The sequence below is a fragment of the Haemorhous mexicanus genome, chromosome 1, assembly GCF_027477595.1.
Source record: "Haemorhous mexicanus isolate bHaeMex1 chromosome 1, bHaeMex1.pri, whole genome shotgun sequence".
NCBI lineage: Eukaryota > Metazoa > Chordata > Aves > Passeriformes > Fringillidae > Haemorhous > Haemorhous mexicanus.
This window is the reverse complement of record NC_082341.1, coordinates 72,106,314-72,125,274: the sequence shown is the minus strand read 5'-3', so window position 1 is coordinate 72,125,274 and position 18,961 is coordinate 72,106,314. Positions and strand designations below refer to the sequence as shown.

General features: G+C 40.1%; 1 long non-coding RNA gene across 1 annotated transcript in view; it reads left to right on the top strand.

Moving 5' to 3' along the window:
- LOC132330884 (uncharacterized) overlaps positions 1 to 18,961 on the top strand; it is a 36,169-nt gene that overhangs the window by 6,911 nt on the left and 10,297 nt on the right. The window contains exon 2 of the long non-coding RNA XR_009487465.1: positions 7,612 to 7,758. This is a non-coding gene — a long non-coding RNA (uncharacterized LOC132330884). The remainder of the gene's footprint in view (positions 1 to 7,611; positions 7,759 to 18,961) is intronic.

Here is an 18,961-nt window from a genome sequence, read left to right as displayed (position 1 = left end):
AACCTAGAGCCTAACAACAAGAGAAGGAGAAAATAAATGGGCAGGAAAAACTTAGTCTTTAGTTTAGCAATTCACTGTGGATTGGTTGCATATGTAGGAAACCGAGCATTTAGTTTTAGTTGTAAAACATTTGCATATAGATGAAGTCTCAGTATGAAGATGTTTGAATAACCTTGCTGGGGTGCTCCACTCCCCTACCTCCTTGGTAGGAGCAGGAGTCCCTTACAGCGGGGCTGTGTGGTCAGCTAGGCATTGCAGGGTCTTAAATTGCCTCAGGTGCATTGACAAGAGCTCTTGTTGGATTCATAGGGCAGCACTGCTGTACAAGGAACATTATTCTCCCACTGAAAGAAAGATATGAGCTGTATCTTCTTATCTTGTACAAAATAGCTATGCAGTGTTTATACAAAACTAACTTGGCAAGGAGGAAGATTTTTGCAAATCACTTTTGTTCCAGCTACAGAATGTGCCGTAGGCTCACTGTGTATTCTAACATAATTCAGATGATATTTAAAGTGACCTTGGAGCTGTTCTAAGCTACCCATCTGAACCCCCTTTATAGACCCAGGAGATGAAAGTCTACAAGAAGAAGCACTTTTCTCCCTGCTCCTGTATAAGCAGAACAGCTGCCCAGAATTTTATCACTTTCAAATATGCCATTCTTACAGCTCAAGGAACGATGGAGATGGCTCTGCCATGTCTATCATGTCTGAGGACTTCAACAATCCACCATTCTGCTTTTTGAATGTGAAGTGGAGGGGCAAACGTGGATTAAGGGAGATGGATGCTTCGAGTGGGACAGCCAGTGAGTATAACTGATGTGAGAATAATACTTATCAGCAAGTTTTATTGTGGGTCTAGATTCTAAGCATTCCAAAGCTTGAAGGGTTTTAGGCAAGGATGTTGGTTCTGATCATTTAAGCGATTGTGAAAGATTAATTTCCAGATCTGAAAACAGATCATAAAAACAACCAGTTTTGGAGTATAGACAATACACTGAGGTGACTCTTCCGATTGTTTAATTTGAAGGCAACCACTGAATTCAGGATGCCTGGGTCAGGATGAGCTTGGACTGAGGTTCAGATAAAACCAGGACTAGCATGGGCATGTCAGTACTCTCTTGTCTACAATTCATTGCAGGTGAGAAGGTTAGTTTGGATCCAAAGTCTCAGTTTTGACTGCTAAAGTAATTTATACAGTTCACAAAATCTAATCAATTACTCATTACACAACTAGCTCCAAGGCGCTTTTCCCATTTTCCTCATTTTTGTTCCACATCACTACAGAAAGTCCTTCCTTAACTGACAGGAAGGTTCTTAAAATTTTCATACTTTTTTCACAGCCTACCATGGCTTGGTTTAATGAGTACATATTGTGGTACTGCAAATGCATTGCATTGTGGCATCCCTGCTGTGGAAATGGCCAAGGAGTTTGTCTCTGAAGACCATTAGTTGGTAATATATTATGAATAAATAAACATACAAACAGGTAGCTCTGCAGTTTCTCACCCTCAAAGTTTACTTTTTTAGCCTTCTTTTTCTTAAATGGCTCCTCTTAGCTGTTCCATGGGTGGGTAGGCAGATGTTTGCAATTATGTCCATATATGTGGTCCACAGGTATGCCAGAGCTGAGGAATCTGGTGCTTTGTTAAATATTTTCAAGTAACCAGCTGCTGCATTTCTCCATGTAGCCAAACCACACCAAATGGAAATGTACTAAAAGAGATGGGTAAATTGAAGTACTTTTTTTAAAAACAGAAAAATGACTCATGCTCATAAAATATAATTACTGTAGTAATTCTTTAAATATACTGACCAATGGCTGGGGGAAATTTCAATTGACCGTTCATTAGAGTAATTCCACCCCCATCCCCACCCCCTGCAAATTTCTATGCCAGTAATTGCTACAGCATACCAGAAGGCTGCAACTAGAAAGAAAGAAGGATGAAAAGGACATTTACGTCCACGAACAAGGAAAGGGCAGCCTTCAGGTGCACTCTGCACATTGACACATCATGCACCAAGTTTGCCATCACCTTTGTGCAGCAGTAGAGTGGGGGTCAAACTCTCTTTCACTAAGTGCACATCAGCATGTGGTGATGTTTGCTGTACAGTCATGGGATGCTCAGAAAGACAAATATGCTATGAAGTAAGAAAAGTGGAAATTCCCAGGTTTTATTAATGGCTACTAAGTATAAACTCATGACTTGCTTTCAGTTTTGCTGGCATCACAGGAAGCTACATAACTTTTTTTCCAGTATCATGTAATGGTTTATAATTCCACAAGCTATTTTTGGGAAACTGCCTCAGAAGACATGGGACATAAGTCCTGAATACTGAAATGTAACTCAGTTATTTTTCACTACCCTAGGCATCATTTGCCACTGCACTGTGTGCTTTGCCTGCTCCATTTGTTCAAGCCCAGAGCACTGGAACAGGCTGCCTAGAGAGGTTGTGGAGACTCCTTCTCTGGAGATATTAGAAACTTGCCTGGACGTGGTCCTGTGCAACCTGATCTACATGAACCTGCTTTAGCAGGGGGGTTGGACTGGATGCTCTCCAGAGTCCCGTCCAAGCCCAACCATTCTGTGATTCTGTGATAGAGCAGGTACAAAGCAAGTCTAGAAAATGCAGTTAGGCAGAAATGCAAAGGTATACAGTGATGCAAGTGTAATCAATCAATAGAAGTTGGGATACTTTCATGTCTTGCATGTGTGCACGCATATACGAGCACACACAGGGCTGCCTGTGTTATGCCAGGCTTTTGAAAGAACCCAGAGTCTAATAGCTGTTATTGAGCCTCCAGAGAGCAGTACATATGTGTTTGTGGTTGAAAAGAACTGTAGACAGGGTAGAGTGTGTATTTGTTATATTTCTTGCTATGAAAATAATGTATTTATAGAGCCCTGTCTACTCAACAAATAGTTCCAGAACCAAACTTGGCAGGCACTGGGGGGCAGATCTGTTTTCTCAGTTTTCAAAATATGTGCAGAGAAAGACATTAGGAAACTGTCTTGTTCCTGTACTTTAAAGTAATGCAAAGAATTTAATATCAAGAGAAGAGAACCAAAAAAACAGCAGTGCCCAAGGCTGATATATCCAGAAGAGGAAGACTAGCGTTCTGTACTTGGCTCCCTGTGCCTGTACACTTAGAGGCCAAACACATAGGCATCCAGAAGACACAGCCTGCAGATTTGTACAGTCTGTACACTTAACTGAAGCAAGATCCATTGATTTTTTTCTTTATTTCTTAAATTTTAATTCATGACTGTTTTTTGTGAATGCCTAAGGTCCCAGCCCCAAGAGAAAGCTCCCTTGCTACACTCAATTTCATTCCTCAACTTCCATTCCTAAGACATGAAATTTTGTGTAGGGAGTTTTGAACTCTCAATAAATGTTGTCACTCTCCACAGCAAGAGTGAGCTCTTTCAGGGGATTCTGAAGAGGGTCTGAGAGTCTAAAGTCACCTTGTAGGAGTTTCCAAAGTGACATTAACAGCAGGGAGGATCCATTCCAGTCTGACAATAGGATTTTATCTTATTATGAGGAATAGGGTTTTTTAATTAGAGATCCATACAATTATGTTCATATTTAAATCTGGTAAGAGTATAAAGAAGTCATCCAGATTTCCAAATATTTCTTGTTTAAATTCTGCACCATAAATGAGCCATAGAGGAAAATAGCTAGTGAATTAATGTGTCCTCCAACCTACACCATCTTCTGAGAAGGAAGGCAGAGTGTTTTCTTAAAATTGACCCTTTTTACATTGTTTGGCCAATTACCTGAAAACTGCTACTCTTTAAAAGCTGAGCCAAAGGTACCTTAACTAAAAATAAAATCCACAGGAATGATCTAATTTCTGAAGGTATGATAAATCTTTGTGAAGCAGCCTGCATTGCCTTTAAGTAATTAGTGTAACTACATGAGACATCTGAAAGTGTCCAGGTTATAACAATGCAAAAATAATAGAATTATTTACTTTCAATTAATTCTTGGTAAAGTTAAAAACTCCCACTGGATAGTCCAGAATGTGCAGAAACCACATGTTTTAAATAGGACTTGAGGTAAAAGGCTTTGCAATAAAGCAATCACAGAGAGTCAAACAACCCACCCGTGACACAGAAATATAATTAAATGATTTCACAGTGCACGCTGATGAAGACAACATTTTGGTGCAGAAGCAAAACTTAATTCCATCCTCTCTGTTACCCATTTTTTTGGTTGTTTGTTTGTATGTTGGGAAGAAGGTCTCTGGTTTTAATCTTTTTTCATAAACAGACAGGAACTAAGTAAAAAATGCAGCTTTTCAAAATTTGCCTCAGGAAACTGGCACTGAGGTGTTACAAAACCCCAGTAGATAGAGCCTGTTGCAGGATTTGCCATGTCTTCTGAGTAGTTACAAAATTGAACACATTTTTCTGCCTTTGGTAAGAGCAGCCTTGCAGCCTAACATAAAAATCTCAGTGGTTTTGTCCCTTTTGGGGTTCCCTAATAAGCCTAAGCATTGACAACATTTCAACTGAAACATGAGATATAAAACCAAATAACAAATAATTGCATTTTATTTTCATAATTTCATCCCCATTGATATTTTTACAAGCTCTTAAACACACTCTGCTTAAAGCAAACAATCTAAACCTGAGTAACAGAAGCCTCATCAAAGAGCTATCCTCCAAAAGACTTCCAACTGGCAGTCTTTCTGAAAGCAGAATTTTTCTTATTTGTGGTAGTTTGCGCCTGGTTTTTCCACACATACCATAAATGGTGCTTGAGGTTCCCTTACTGTACTCACATTACACCAGAGGGAAAGGTCTGATCCATGTACAACTTCTCTAAGACCAAGATGCTGAGACTGAATTTTCTTCACCTTCAGCAGGTGAAATCTCTCTTTACGCTGTCAAAGGCATGGGTGCATTTCGTAGGGAGAAGTTAATCACATCCCTTCCCTAGAGGCTCCCTTGGGTGGAAGATCCTGCTTTGGTTTTATGGTTTCAGTTATCTCACAAAGGATCTTTCTTCTCCAGGTGGTTGCAGTAGGTGTGGGGTTTCAAACAGCTTTGCCTGCATATCAAGTTTTCACTTGTCTATTTTCTTAAATGCATAGGAGTCATCTGAGGGCTGCCATCTTAGAAAAAGATATTTTGCATTGCCATTGTACATTGCAACTGTACCATGGTAAAGAGCAAATTCAGCTGCTGCAATAATAAAGAAATAAAGGAGGAAGCGAATTTCAGAAAGAGGGGGGACAAATAAAGAGCCCAGAGACAGAGATGAGCAAAAGCCCAATTATTCCAAATGGACCCAGTGAGCTCTGTACTCTAGTCACTGCCTTTGGGAGCTGCTTACCTTCTTGGCAAATACCTCCCTGGGTGAGGAAAAACACATGCTAGCATGGTTTAGACCCCTTGCACAAAAAAAAGGGGAGGAGAACCCAAAAAAACAACCAAGCAACCAACCTACCTTCTTTTTGGACAGCTTTTTGGAAAGCCATAAAATCAAATGCAGCTCATAACACATGCTGTGTGATCAAGCTGAGCTTTCCTTTGCTTGCCAGAACTCTGCCCAGGGACCAAGAGCTCTTTTAAAAACTGCCTGTGGTATTCCAATGTTTGCTTTCCTATGCATTGGAATAGATTACTCTGAGGAAATGTACCCGAAACATGTATGTATTTTAATGTATCATATTCCTGATTACTGATATTTACACTAGATTGCTAAGAATTTTCTCCCTCCTCTTTTATTTATCAGAAAATTTATCCAAAATCCTGTATTTTTTCAGTGACCCATTTCCTCAGCAAAACCTTGAAAGTCTCAGATGATTACAGCATCACAGCCTTCTCAAACAAAGCTGCCTGCCAACACAGCAATTAATTAACCTTGTTGACCAGCCATGCCCTTTTTAATGTTTCTTCCATTCAAAAACTATCTTGTATATACCATAAATGGCTGATGACATAGGGTGGAAATGGAAATTTGCATTATTGACTACTTTAGTCAGCAACTTGTAAGCCTTACTGCTTTCCCCATTTGGCAAAGCTATAAAACAAATGTAAGCACATATCCAAACAAATCAATCTTGTGCCTGCAAGGGAGGTAGTAGGAGTGAGGGTCAGTTGGACAACTAATTGACGCCTTTGCCACAAGGAGCACTTCCTCTGGTAGAACATCCTGTCCAGACAGCAAGTACAATGGGGAAGCAGGACCACTGTCAAAGATGCCGAGGCTCAGGAAAACCGAAGCCTAATATGTCCATGAACAAACACAGCTGACCTGTACTGCCCTGACAAGAAAGTGCTGTGATATATATAGGCCTCTGCTCTGGAGTCCACCAGCAATTATAATTCAGTCTGATCTATGATTGTTTACAATGCAAGTGAACCTGCTTGCTTGGGTGACCGACCTTGGAAGGCATCTCGCCACGACAGCAAGGGAAGGAGATTTAGGAGGTCATTAAAACCTTTTACACCTTCGTCAAGTTGATGAATGAGCCCTCGCAGACGCCCTCACGCATAAAACTTGACATATCCTGCCTAGAAATAATACCCACCATGTTTGTTTACCGAAAACTGATGTACATCCTTGTCAGACTCAAGACTAAACAATTTCATATCTGTCAGTTCCAGCAATCAACTTCAATGTCTCTAGTATTTTTTATTTAATTTTACATTTGTTAAAGAATATAGGCAGTGAACATTGCTGGGTTTAGAACTGACAGATTTAAAAGAAATTATTTTTAACTGGAGGGGGTGTTTTCCCTCTAGGTTGCTTTAGCATTTCAATCGCAACTGACTTTCCACCTCCAGATAGGCATGGTAGCTGTACCTATAATCCAAAAGGAAAAATGTAGTGATTTAGATTCACTGAAACCAAGAGAGATACGAAAATAAAAAATGCAGCCTTTAAAAATTGGTATATTTCATCTAGAACCACAACTGTATCAATTATTCCAAAAATCAATGAATACCTCAGTTAAAGTTGTTTTGTGACCCATAAGTGTGCATGCTTGTACTGTAAAGTCTGGCTTTCCTTGAACCGGTAAAATTTTTCCTGGGTTTTGGCAGTTAAACACAAAAAACCTTGTGGTTTCACTGAGAAAGGTTTGTGGTGGAATGTGCACATCCCAATATATATTTCTTTTTCAAAGTACTGAGCTAAAAGCTTGCCCAGCAGAAGAGTAGGGAGGCCAACTTTAAAGCAACTGTCCATGCTTAGGGCTTTTAATATGCTTCTTTGAACAAGACAACATTTCTTCTCTCTTTTGAAAAGGGCCAGGGATTCCCTTTCAATTGGGCCAGTAATACTGAAGTTCTGCACTGCATCAAAAACTAGTTGATGAAGCTGAGCCTCAAATTGGCATCAGGGCTAAGTTTGAAGGACATTTCTGGTTAAGAAATGTATATTTCCAGGGGCCTGTCTGGTTCAGAAGAAAAAGTGCTAGGAAATGAAATTGGATTGAAAGCATGACTGATTTCTCTTCATTTTCTTGCACAATAAATCAAAGTTCGGAATCAACCTTACCATGATAAATCTTGTATATATAAACATTCCTAACCATTTTTTTATTCATGCAGCTGGAAGACTATCCAATTAAACAAAATATTTTGCTTTTAAGATACCTTTGATGCTGGAGCAACCCGCATGCTATTCCTGCAACCTCCCTGCACTTGGACAGGCTCAGCAGATGTATCCCACAGCACCCAGTGAGGATGCAGAGTTACACACACTTCACTCAAACTGGCAGACTTAGACACCCACAGAGGTGAGGAATGTTCCTGCATGTTGAGAAGGTTGAACACTCTTATTTTACTGTTTGTTTGTTTGTTTGTTTAATGTAAATGCAGGTTAGAGAATTTTGGTGGAACCCTAGTACCACTTGCATTGGACCACTTAGACTGGAGGCCTAAGAGAACAAATCTAATACTTCAGCAAGAAGCCATGCTATCACATCATAGATGAGGGTGAGCTGATATCTCCTTTCTTGCAAAAGTGGAAATGGGAGACTAAGTCCATGAGAGGCTGTGACATTGTACCTGCATGAGCATTGTCCCCAAAGGCACTTGCATTTTGACAAGGAGTGTGGGAGTCTGTGCATTCCTGAGCACTCCCTGCAGCACGTGTCTGCAGTTCTACAGCTGGCAGTGGGAAGCTAGGGCAGATGGATGTCACATCCTTTTTGTAGTATTTATTCAGGACATTGGAAACAAACCCAGGACTTTGGAGGAGACACAAGCAACGCAGCTTGCCTGTTCCATCCAATGAGTCAGTGCTGTTCCATGAGAAAAAGGTTAGAAAGTGGTCACGACAAATTCCAAAGCCCATCAGAAAAGCCCACACATAGTGAGTTGCAGACAGCATAACCCGGTCAAAATATGGATCTTCACAATTCTAGCAGAGTTGAAGACAGCAATTAGTACAACCCCAAGGTAAAGGAGAAGGGAAGAAGAAGCCCCACCAGCCCTTGACACTGGCTCTGAACCATATTTATGAAATGGAGACCTCCTTTTTGCTTTTGAGGCCTTCTTTCCCAGTAAGAACCCCAGTCAGGTGATGAAAAGCACCAAGCTGCCTAAACCTGCTGGATGAATATCCCAGGGGATTGTAACAGGGAGGCACTTCTGAAAACCCCGGTCAATGGTCTTTTGTGCATTTAGACGCTTAAATAACTTTGGAAATCTGGCTCTTAGGTGATTAATGCACCTTCCACAGGCACTCAAGTATTCTAAATGAAATAGTTTATTAGGCAGCAGCACTGTGCTCTGAGTTCATGTTCATTAAGCAAAGTGTGGCTGGTTTCAGGCTATTAAGGCCTCTGGAAATGTGCTTCTTGGCTGGGAGGGGAGAAGCACAGTCCAGAGGATCAGCCGTAAGTCTGAGTCTGAGCTGTGGGTTCGCTCGCTGGCTTGGCTCTGCTCGCAGCACAAATCTGGGCAACTCATTCCACCCCATGTGCTTCCTGGTTGGAGCCCATAGGCACTAAGGGAACACAAATAATCATAGAGAGCCATTTATAGTAGTTACTTTTAAATTATAAACAAAAGATTAGGAGGGCTTTTTCAAATTATGTTCCTGCTTCTTCTCTCACACTTCTAGCAGGAATTTGTAATCTTTAAATGGTTACAAAACTGAGGAAATAAAAGAGTGAAAGTAATTGAAATACTTGGAGAGAAAATACTGTGTTTCCCTCTTATATTGCATTATTTTTACTGGCTTTCAGACCAAAAGTGAAGAAAATCAAAATACAAAATTACTGTATGTAAAAAGTAAGAACAGTACCTAGGAAGGTGTGTGGGAGATATCCTGCCTATGTTAGGATTACTTGGTAAAATGAATTTTTGCTGAGCTGAGTTTCTTTAGTAAGAATTACTCATTGTCTTGCAGCTGTGACAACTGCCCCAGCAAAACAGACGATTTTGAGGGAACTGGAGCAAATAATTTCTGTCTGTCCTGGGATCTTCAATCTTCATAGCCCATATTTACATTTTCAAGACTCTGCTTGAGCAAAAGAAAACAAAGTCACTGGTGGCCATTAATGGCCATTTAAGTAAATAAGATTGCATGCAGTCAGCATACTGGCACTCTTTCTCAGGCAGGGTGTGCTGCTGTAAGTTGTAAATGGTCTTCAGGAACAAATGAGAGCCACCGTGGAATTGTGAGCCAGGAAACATGGGAATCCTAACTGCCACCACATAATAATAAAAAAATCCCCAAATCCACTGTTTACCTTGCTTGCGGTGAGGGACAAGCGGGAGTTTCAGTACAATGGAGTTATTTTGAAAAAAACAAGAGATCCAAAAGGTGATTTTTCATATTTTGAAGACATTGTCAGTTCTGCCTTATTACTTGTTCTATGAGAACGCAGTGATGGGATGTAAGCTGCTCCACTCACAGCAGCAAGGCACCCCAAGTTATCTCATAAGAGTCACAAAAGAACAACTGTTTCATTCTGAAGATGCATCTTTTCCAACACTACGTCTTTGCTGGTGCAGTTATTTCTATGTCTGTGAATCTGTAGATTTTCCAAAGGAAAACAGGAATTTTAAACTGAAAAGGGAAAGAAAAAGAGGAAAAGAAATACAGAAAATAAAAGAGAAAACAGAAACAGAGAAAGGAAAAGAATCAAAAAGGAAAAGAGATAAAAAAGGAACAAGAGAAAATTTTTAAACGGTGAAAAAAGAGGGGGAAAGAGAAAAAAAAGAGAGAAAAAGTGGAAAAAGGTTAAAACTTTCTTAGATGAGACCAGTAGGTGGGAGTGTTGACTTTTTCGCAGAGAACTCACAAACCTTAACATGAACTTTTCTTTTCTGTAAATGGGTAATTCCCAAGAAATGAGTAAATTAATCTTATCTGTGTTTTGCTACTTTAAAAGATATAGTCCTTTGTGTCACATACCAAAGTAAGCCTTCTTTCAGAAGTACTGTATTGTCCATATATTGATTTTGGCATCATGTCTTGTTTGGGAGATAGAAGGAAATTCTGATTTGTCAGGGTTTTGTTAAGCCAGCTTTGATACTCACCATTCCCAGAGATGAAGAGGAAACTACTGTTCACCCTGGCAAATGCCCTTTCTTTACAAGAAATCAGAATAGTGGCAGAAAAAGGAAGAACATGAAAACACTTAAACAGAGGAAGCTGGGGAGGAAAATCAGGAGCTTTAGAAGCAATTTTGAACTTCAGAAGTAACTATGTTTGTATTGGTTTTGAGACTTAGGGACATTTCTGGAAGTCTGGGTCAATTTCAAACAAGGTAGCAGAATAAAACTGGGGAAGGAACATGAGAAGGAGAGCAATTTCTATTCCAGAATGGGAAAGTGGGTCTCAGTAATCTGTAATGTTAGTGTCTCCAGCTTGCCTTTCCTTTGGTTGCCAAGACATCTAGCACCAAAGGTTTGCCACTGTGGCCAATTGTTTTGCCTCTGTATTTAGGGTGTCCATATTTAGGTAGCTGTGAGCTGCAGTGGGTATATGTGAAAGTTGAATCCTGTCCACTGTGACTCTGCAGGCTGGAATTTAGCCATTTCCCTGCTTTTGCAAAGCATGGAATCACCAAGCATATCCTAGCTCTGTAGCCTTGCCAGGGTACCAAGAGCCCTGACCCCTCCCTAGGACTTGTGTACACATCTCTGCCTGTTGTACAGGACACCTTTTTCTGCTCAGGTCTGTGCACCCAGATCCTGCCTGAGCAGCCTCATGGGTGTGTCAGGCTCTAATCCTGTCTCTGGATGTCTCTGACTGCACCTTAGGCCTTTGCTGTAGGCAGCTTTTCTTCTGAGAGGATGGGCCTCTCAGACCCCTGCTGTATCTTGTCTCCAGCTCCATCTCTGGCCCTGTCTCTTGCTGCTTTTGACTGAACCTGTATGACTGACCCAGGCTCTGATCCACTGCTGCCCAATGAGATAATGTCCACATCCACAGCTGCCATCACACCTTAGGATGCAGGACATGCTGCCCCATTGGTGAAACCCAATTGTCACCCAATTATCCAGTGACAATCCTGAGGCTATGATCCCTCCTTTAACCACTGAACTCCTGCTTGTCTTAAATTTTAGCACTGGCCAAACCACTGTCCACAGCAGAGAGGTCTGCAAAAATCTGTCTCTTTGTGTGGCACCCCTTGAAGCTGAACAACAAAAGGATGCTTCCCTCTGGAGAATGAGAACTTCTTTCAATACCTGCAAACAGCATCTCCTACAAACTCTGCCTCTTTAGATAAAGAGGTACAAATGTCACACCAAAGGATGAGGAGAGAGATCTTTTCTCCTGCCATGAAAACAGTTCAGATATTGTCTTTGTAATGGGTCTAGCTCCAAGAGCCAAGGGTCTACAGGTTGGCAGCGTGGCAGCAATGAAACTAAACTTCTTATGTCTCCTATTTGCTGAGTGAGGCAAGTTCTTCCTTGGCAATTGCACTTTGCAGTCTTGTCTTTCCCTGGGGTGGTTGATGGGTGCAGTACCTGCAGGAGAGCAAAGAAAGATCAGAACTCCTGAAGAGCAAAAAGAGCATATTCTGTCTATTTTGCAATTTCAATGCAATTCAATTGAAATCCAATAACAATTCTCTAATGTTACTCCGCTGGAAATTTTGAAATAACAAGATTTAGAGCATAACATTTCCATTTGCAGCAAAGGCATAAAAAGAAATAAATCCCAAGACTTGCGAGGCAGGAAGAGGAAGAGAGCAGAGGGCTGAAATGAAAAGTTCTGTGGTAAGTGAACCATGGTGGAAGTTTCTTACAGTAAACAACAGGAGCCTTCAAAAGATTACCTTTTTCCTCTGGAAAAGGAAAGGACAAACCAGCTCCTATTTGAAATCTAACTCATCTGCCCCTTCAAAGGAGGAGATCTCAGCATTTTTACCTGCATTCAGTGGTGCCAGGCTTCCTAGAGAACCTGTCTATTTTAAGCCCACCACCTACCACAATTCCAAGGAAGTTGGGGGCTGGTACTGCTTTTGCATACCATTAAAGAGCTACAGTTTATTCCTTAGAGCCTTGGGAAGAGTTGTAGGAATAGAAATCAACTCATATTCCCTACATAAAACAGTTCAAACCTTTATTACAAATCCCTTGAAAGAAAATGTTACATATTCCACACTCAGCCTGTTGCTGTAATGGAAAGAAATTGAGCTTGTAGTTCTTGTCTATCTTTACACAAGAATTTGTTCAGGGCTAAATCTATTTATGTTTTAAATGAGTATGCAGTGCTTTTTAAAAAGTATGTAAGTGATTGCCTTTTCCAAAAGTCATTTAGGGCTGTAAGACCACTAACTTTACAGCTGCTGGCCTCACAAGGAGCTATTTTACTGAAACACATTGAACATATGCTCCTAATTAATTTACACCATTTCAAAGATGCTTACACAAAATCCTTCTGTCTGGGGTAAGGCTTCATGCTACCTTGGTCACATCTCTGTACTTTCCAGATTCGCAGAAGTGGAGACTTCAGATGCAGATCACCTATTCAGTCCAGCTGGACTATCTGGGGTATTTTCCAGTCTTCTTTCCAGTGCAGTTTGCTGTGACTCCTAAAAAAATTACTAATCCCATTTTTCATGCTTGCAACTTCAGTATTAGTTCAGTTTGCTACACCATACACTTTAACCTTTTAAAAACTGTAAATGAAGGTTGTAAGGGCTGATATGGCTGGAAAATGTTTCTTAATATGCAGTGCATATTGTGAGGGGAAATATGTACTTACGAAGGCTTTAGTTTAACACATTGTTCTGTAATGAAATTCTGATTCAAATAGAATATATTTGAATCAGAATTTCATTCATAGTAATATTCACAAAAGTGAACAGAAAGGGCTATGCATAACATATGGCTTTTAAATGAAGGATAAAATATGTTTCTCCATATATATCAGAAGATATTTTGTAACATATATGGAAACTGCTACACATTTCTCCCAAATGTTACGAGTAAAAGTTTATTAATGTTTAATTACACTGTGAGTTTGATTTTTAATGGAATATAGGTATTTTATTTTGGCTTTTTTTTTTTTTTTAGTCTCAGTTGTAATCTTGAAAATCAATTCCCTAGCTTACCCTCTGAGCTCTCTTAAAAATGAAATCATTAGTCACATGTTACTTATCCATATTGCAAATTACGGATGTATCATTTCTTGGAGACCAGTAACCCACAAACCTCAGTGATCCTCTGAGGATTCTCAAGAGCTCTGCCAAATAACTACTGAAATTAAACTGTTACTCATTTAAATATTTAAAATATTATCAGCTGGCTTTGAAGACTGGGTATTGTTGGCTATTTCTTGAAAATAAATACAAGTTCTGCTTCTAGAGTAAAACTGCAGTTACTGGAGTAAAACTTGCCATTGCAAGTTGTCTCAAATATTTGTCAAAATGATCTGTAAGGGTAAGCAGCACAGTACAGAAGGTTCACTAGTAGAAAACTACACTTGGAGAGTAGTTTTCAGTGGCTATCAAAATTAGAAATACATACTGAGTGGGTTTTGACAGGGATCTGCCCCAGAACCAGAGCTACTCAAGATGTTCCTAAGCAGTTTGTAAGATTAAAAAGTATGTGTTCAAGTGAAAGCAGGCTGGTGGCTGGGGCAGAGGATACATGCTGTTGGGGAGGCTAAGTAATTCCAGCAAATGCCAGAAATGGTCTGGAAAAAATGGGATGATATTCAGTGGGTCAAGTGAAAGATGGGATATTATGCAGGGTCCATCAGACATATAGATACATGCGGGCTAAAGAGCAAATGACATGCTTTTCTGTAGAAAGGGGTGAAGAGCACCTGTGGATAATAAACCAAGTGAAAATCAACATTTTGTGCTATTGAAAAGCAGGAGAACATGGTGCTGGGTTGCAGAAATACAGGTAAAATTTGTAATATACGAAGAGCAATCTTTCTCTCTCTTCAGTGTTAAGAAAGGCTGGAATGTTTCCTTTACAGTGTTAGCACATGAGTACTGAGGCTGCTGCAAGGGAGAAGGGAATAATCTCTTCCCTCCATCTATGGCAATTAGAAAGGGAAACACTGAGCTTAAACAGCAGCAAGGGCATTCCAGCTGGACATTAGAAAACCCTTCTCTTCAGACAGAGACAGAGTAGCACGGAGAGTACAGCACAGACCAGGATGCAAATCCTCTATATCAGGCGAGGGAGTCATGGCAGGAATGGCATACCTGCCGTGGGCAAGGAAGATGGATTTCATGAACAATAAGAGCAGTACAGTTAAGACAGATTTTCTCACAAAGAATAGGGGTTGGTAGTCACTTGAAAGGGGACCTGCAAAAGCAGTTATCCAACCCCGCAGGCAGACTGCAGAACAAAGCAAGTGCCTCATTCATGACATGGGAAGAAGAATGCAGGAAGAGGGATGTGCCAGTTGCTGAAGGAGGAGGCACCAGTAAAAGAAGGAAGGAAAGGTAGTCTGGAGATGGAAATCAGGGGATGGACGAATATTTCATACTTGCTGCTACACAATATTAGCAATAAAGAAGATACTGAACTGTCTTGCACCCAACTAGCTCACTAATTGGTATGCTGCAGTGATGCCTTGAGAAGTTACCTAGAGCAGAGACTAGACAGTGTCAAAGGAATAAAGTAGGTATTTATTAAAAAGGCCTTCAAAAGATACACCTTGGGCAGTACAAGAGCACAGATATAGCTCCACCCAGGATGGATGACCGGTCTCAAGTTTTCACCCTTTAACAAGTTTACATTTACTATTGGGCTTAATTGTCCAATTACAGCTTCAGCTTTTGAAGTCCCATCCTCCCAGACTGCTCTCCTCAGTTTGCTGTTGTTTATACTTTTGGGGCCTGAAGCTTCAAAGTTGTCCTTGGTTCTCAGGCTGGAAAAGGATTGTTTTGTCTAACTAAACTATGAGGAGAACTTGCTAACACTATGTATGAAGTTCAGAGTTATATACCAATGCAGTACAGAATTTGGATAATATGAAAGCTAAAAGTTAAGGCATCACAGTCAGGATGTAAGCATCTATCCAGTCTACTAATTTTTGCAAATAGTAGAAATTGCTAGGCTTCCCAACCCTCAGCCTTACTGTGCCATGGCTTCCAGTTCTTTTCCTCTATGACTTCATAGTATTACTCAGAACACTGAAAGTTTTAGTGAGCCTTTAATAGTAAAAATTACAGCTGCCTTATCTCTCTGGTAGATCTTGGATGTTTTCCAATTACTCTTTATTTCCACATGAAAAAAGGCAAGGAGCAGAGCATGATACTCTGTTTGAATCACAGGGCTCAGTCCTGAGGGGAGTCCTGATAATTCTAGGTGAGATTTTTAAAACATGATCTGGCCTTGATTTTAGAATGAAGTCCACACTGAAGCAAGCACTAGGTGTTGCTTATGTCATCCTGAATATGCTATGGTAGTAGTTTTAACACAGAAGTTTTCAAAGTGGAGTGTCCTGTAGAGACCATGTATTGGCACAAGTGGTGGATAACAAGTCTTCAAATATTTTCTTCAGTTACTTGTTGCTAAGTAGGTGGAACTGCCATGAATGAACAGGCTCATAAATAAAGTATCCCATTAACTTCTGAGAAGGCTTTATATCGGGCAAATTCTGCCTTATGGCCAAGTTAGATGCTTAATGATTGTCACATAGTAAGTCCTTCTCAGCCTTTGAACAAAGTAATTGGAAATGAGCTTTCAAGAGCTGACTAGACCCAGGTAAGATGCTGAATTCTGATGGCTGTGTAAAAATCCAAGTTCGTTATTTCCAGGGTTTCTTCTCAGTCAGTTTGACCTGGAAGACACATTTGGAACTACGACAGTGTATATTTCAATATCTGCTTTGATCTATTTCATGTTCTTCTCTGTAGGGATCTTCTCTGTAATACCTCTCAGGTCTCACTCCTGAGTCAGCACATAAGCGATTAAGCAATTGCACAGCTGTCTGGCAAAAGTTACTTGGAAATAATTATTAACTTTCTTGACTGGAGGTATTGAGTCAGATTATTATACCAAAGAATTTCTGGATACATCTTGCATGCTCTTTATGTACTTTACTCTTTGGTTATTGAATGGCCCTGCAACCGTGCCCACAAAGCCAGGAATTCTGCAAGCTGAATCCTGGATTATATTTGTTTAAGAAAAAGGAAGGATAGGAAGTGGAAATTAATTCTGAGCCAATTTGTATTTGGACTGGATATCCAGCCACCTCAAAAATGAAGCCAAACACAATGCAGAAGGGCAGTCTTTTACCCAACGAAAATACAGCCATCCATCCACACCTACATGTGGCTGAAGCTAGATAGGCCCCTCCAGTCTCACCAATGTTCTAATTAAAGAAAAAAAAAAGCACTGCTTAAATTCCATTTAGGTTTGTGGAATTGGAAACCAAAAGGGACTAGATCACATGGTGTAACCTCTAAGTCACAGGCCATTAAATTTTACTTAGTTGCTCTGTTGAGCTCAATAACTTTTATTTGGCTAAAGCACAGTTTGTGTTTTGGCCTCCAGTAAGGCAAGTAATCTTTTTTTGAAAGATAAGGAGGGACAAAGCTGTTATTTTTATTTGCACAATTGAGTGCATGTGTTGGTGCATATATGTTCTTTTTTAGCACCTGAGAACTAGGTTTTAGCTTGGAGGTTATGCTCAGGTGAGCGAGGAGGTAACCTGCCAGCCAGCTGTCACCCACGAGGCTCACAAGGTGATCTGTATCTTGCTGAGGAGAAGGCATGGGGAAAGAGGAGGGAGGGGAACGCACACAAACACACCAGTCCTGGTTCAGCTCCACCTCATGCATGCGGACTCCTTTCAAGGACTCCATTTAAAAACAAAGAAAACAGCTCTTTGTCATTAATCCCTTAATTTGCACAAATACCTCAGATGTGTAATGTTTTCCAAGCCACAGTTTTAAAGGCTCACATAATTAACAGAGTAATATAAACCACTTTTATTCTAGCTGAAAAAAAGATGTGGCTGGTGTTAAAACAAGATTCAAACTCAACAGACTGAAAGAGTGAATCACTCACACTTAGACATTGTGCAAGTTGATTTGAATCCTTTGTGTTTTAATAATACAATAAATTATATTACGTAATAATTTAACTAGAAATATATTACGTGTTGATATCCAGATTCAAAAGTACAAACATCTTTTTGGCAGGCTAATTGAATGCTCTTTTTAAAAGATTTAAAATAAAGACTCTCCTTCTAACAGAAATGGGATGCCTCATGCTTGATACTTTATACTTTGAATCTTTTAAAACTCTCACTTTAATTTGCCGTTTTAACAATATCTCATCTAGGATTAATTTTAAATATATATCTTTTTAAGAAATGCTACACACCCTGCAGAACTTCCATGCAGAGTTATGAATCAGTACAACTGAACAGCCACTGGAGAGCAGTCTACAAGCTACAGTTAAGCATACTGATCATACTTTGGCTATATACTGATGAGATTTTACCTTGCTGTGTTTCCATTGCCCATATTTATGTATTTTCTCCTGGTCTGGCCAGCTATTGTTTTCTAGTTTCCTTCCCCACAGCGTAGATAGACTAAAATAGCCTGCAGAACTTCTGGAGGAAATATTTTATAGCTCTATCCAGTATAAGCTTGATACAAAGCCATTTAGCTAAGTGAATGTCCTTCCATTGACTGGAGTAGTTTGTGTCCAAACTTCTGGTTCACAGTCTCAGTGTTTAAATGACTGCACTGATGTTAGGGTTGATGAAATGAAGTGGTTACTTATTGCTCTTTATTCAGCCTGCCAAAGAGTGTTTTGGTTCCTGTCATTTTTGTTGATTACTCCTCTGATGAACTTGAGAGAGAATCTGGTTCAAAGCTCATGGAGCTCAGGAAGAGATAAATCTGGACCACTGTGTTTGCTGCTGCAGGTGTGATATGGAGTCCAGGCCAGTAATTCTTCCCCTAAGCATGTACAGCCAGCAGAACCCAAAGAGCAAGCCTGGCTGCTCCAGCTGTGTCGAGGATTGAGACATTTGGAGAAGGAACCTAAAAGAAGACACCTTGCTGTCTTACAATGAAAAAGATGATAAACATAACCTCATTATTTACAGCCAATAATTTGATTCCTATTTTTTAAATGAGGTCTTCATTTCCCTGGGTGAAGGTTGCACCTGCCAGAAATTTGCTGAAAGAAAAACAAGGTAAAAACGTGGGTGTGAAATCCTGTTTGGAAAAATGGAGACAACCAAAAAATTTAAATAGTCTTTTCTGTGTAGATCCAGTCCTTTACATTGTTATAGTGTGCATTGCTGGCCATCTCATCCTAGTCAATGGGAAGTTTGGTTGGTTATCATGATAAGGACTTTGCTGGACAAGTAATGCAGGCTAGCACATAAAGTCCAACCACTTAGAAGCACAGTAACAATTTGGTTAAAAGTTCCAGGAGTTTCCTACAGGCTTTGTCAGACCTCTGTGGTTTCTGTTTGAAATTACAGCAGATTTTTTCCAGTGGAGCATAGCAGCTGAATGTGCACCCCAGTGCAGAGTGGGAGGT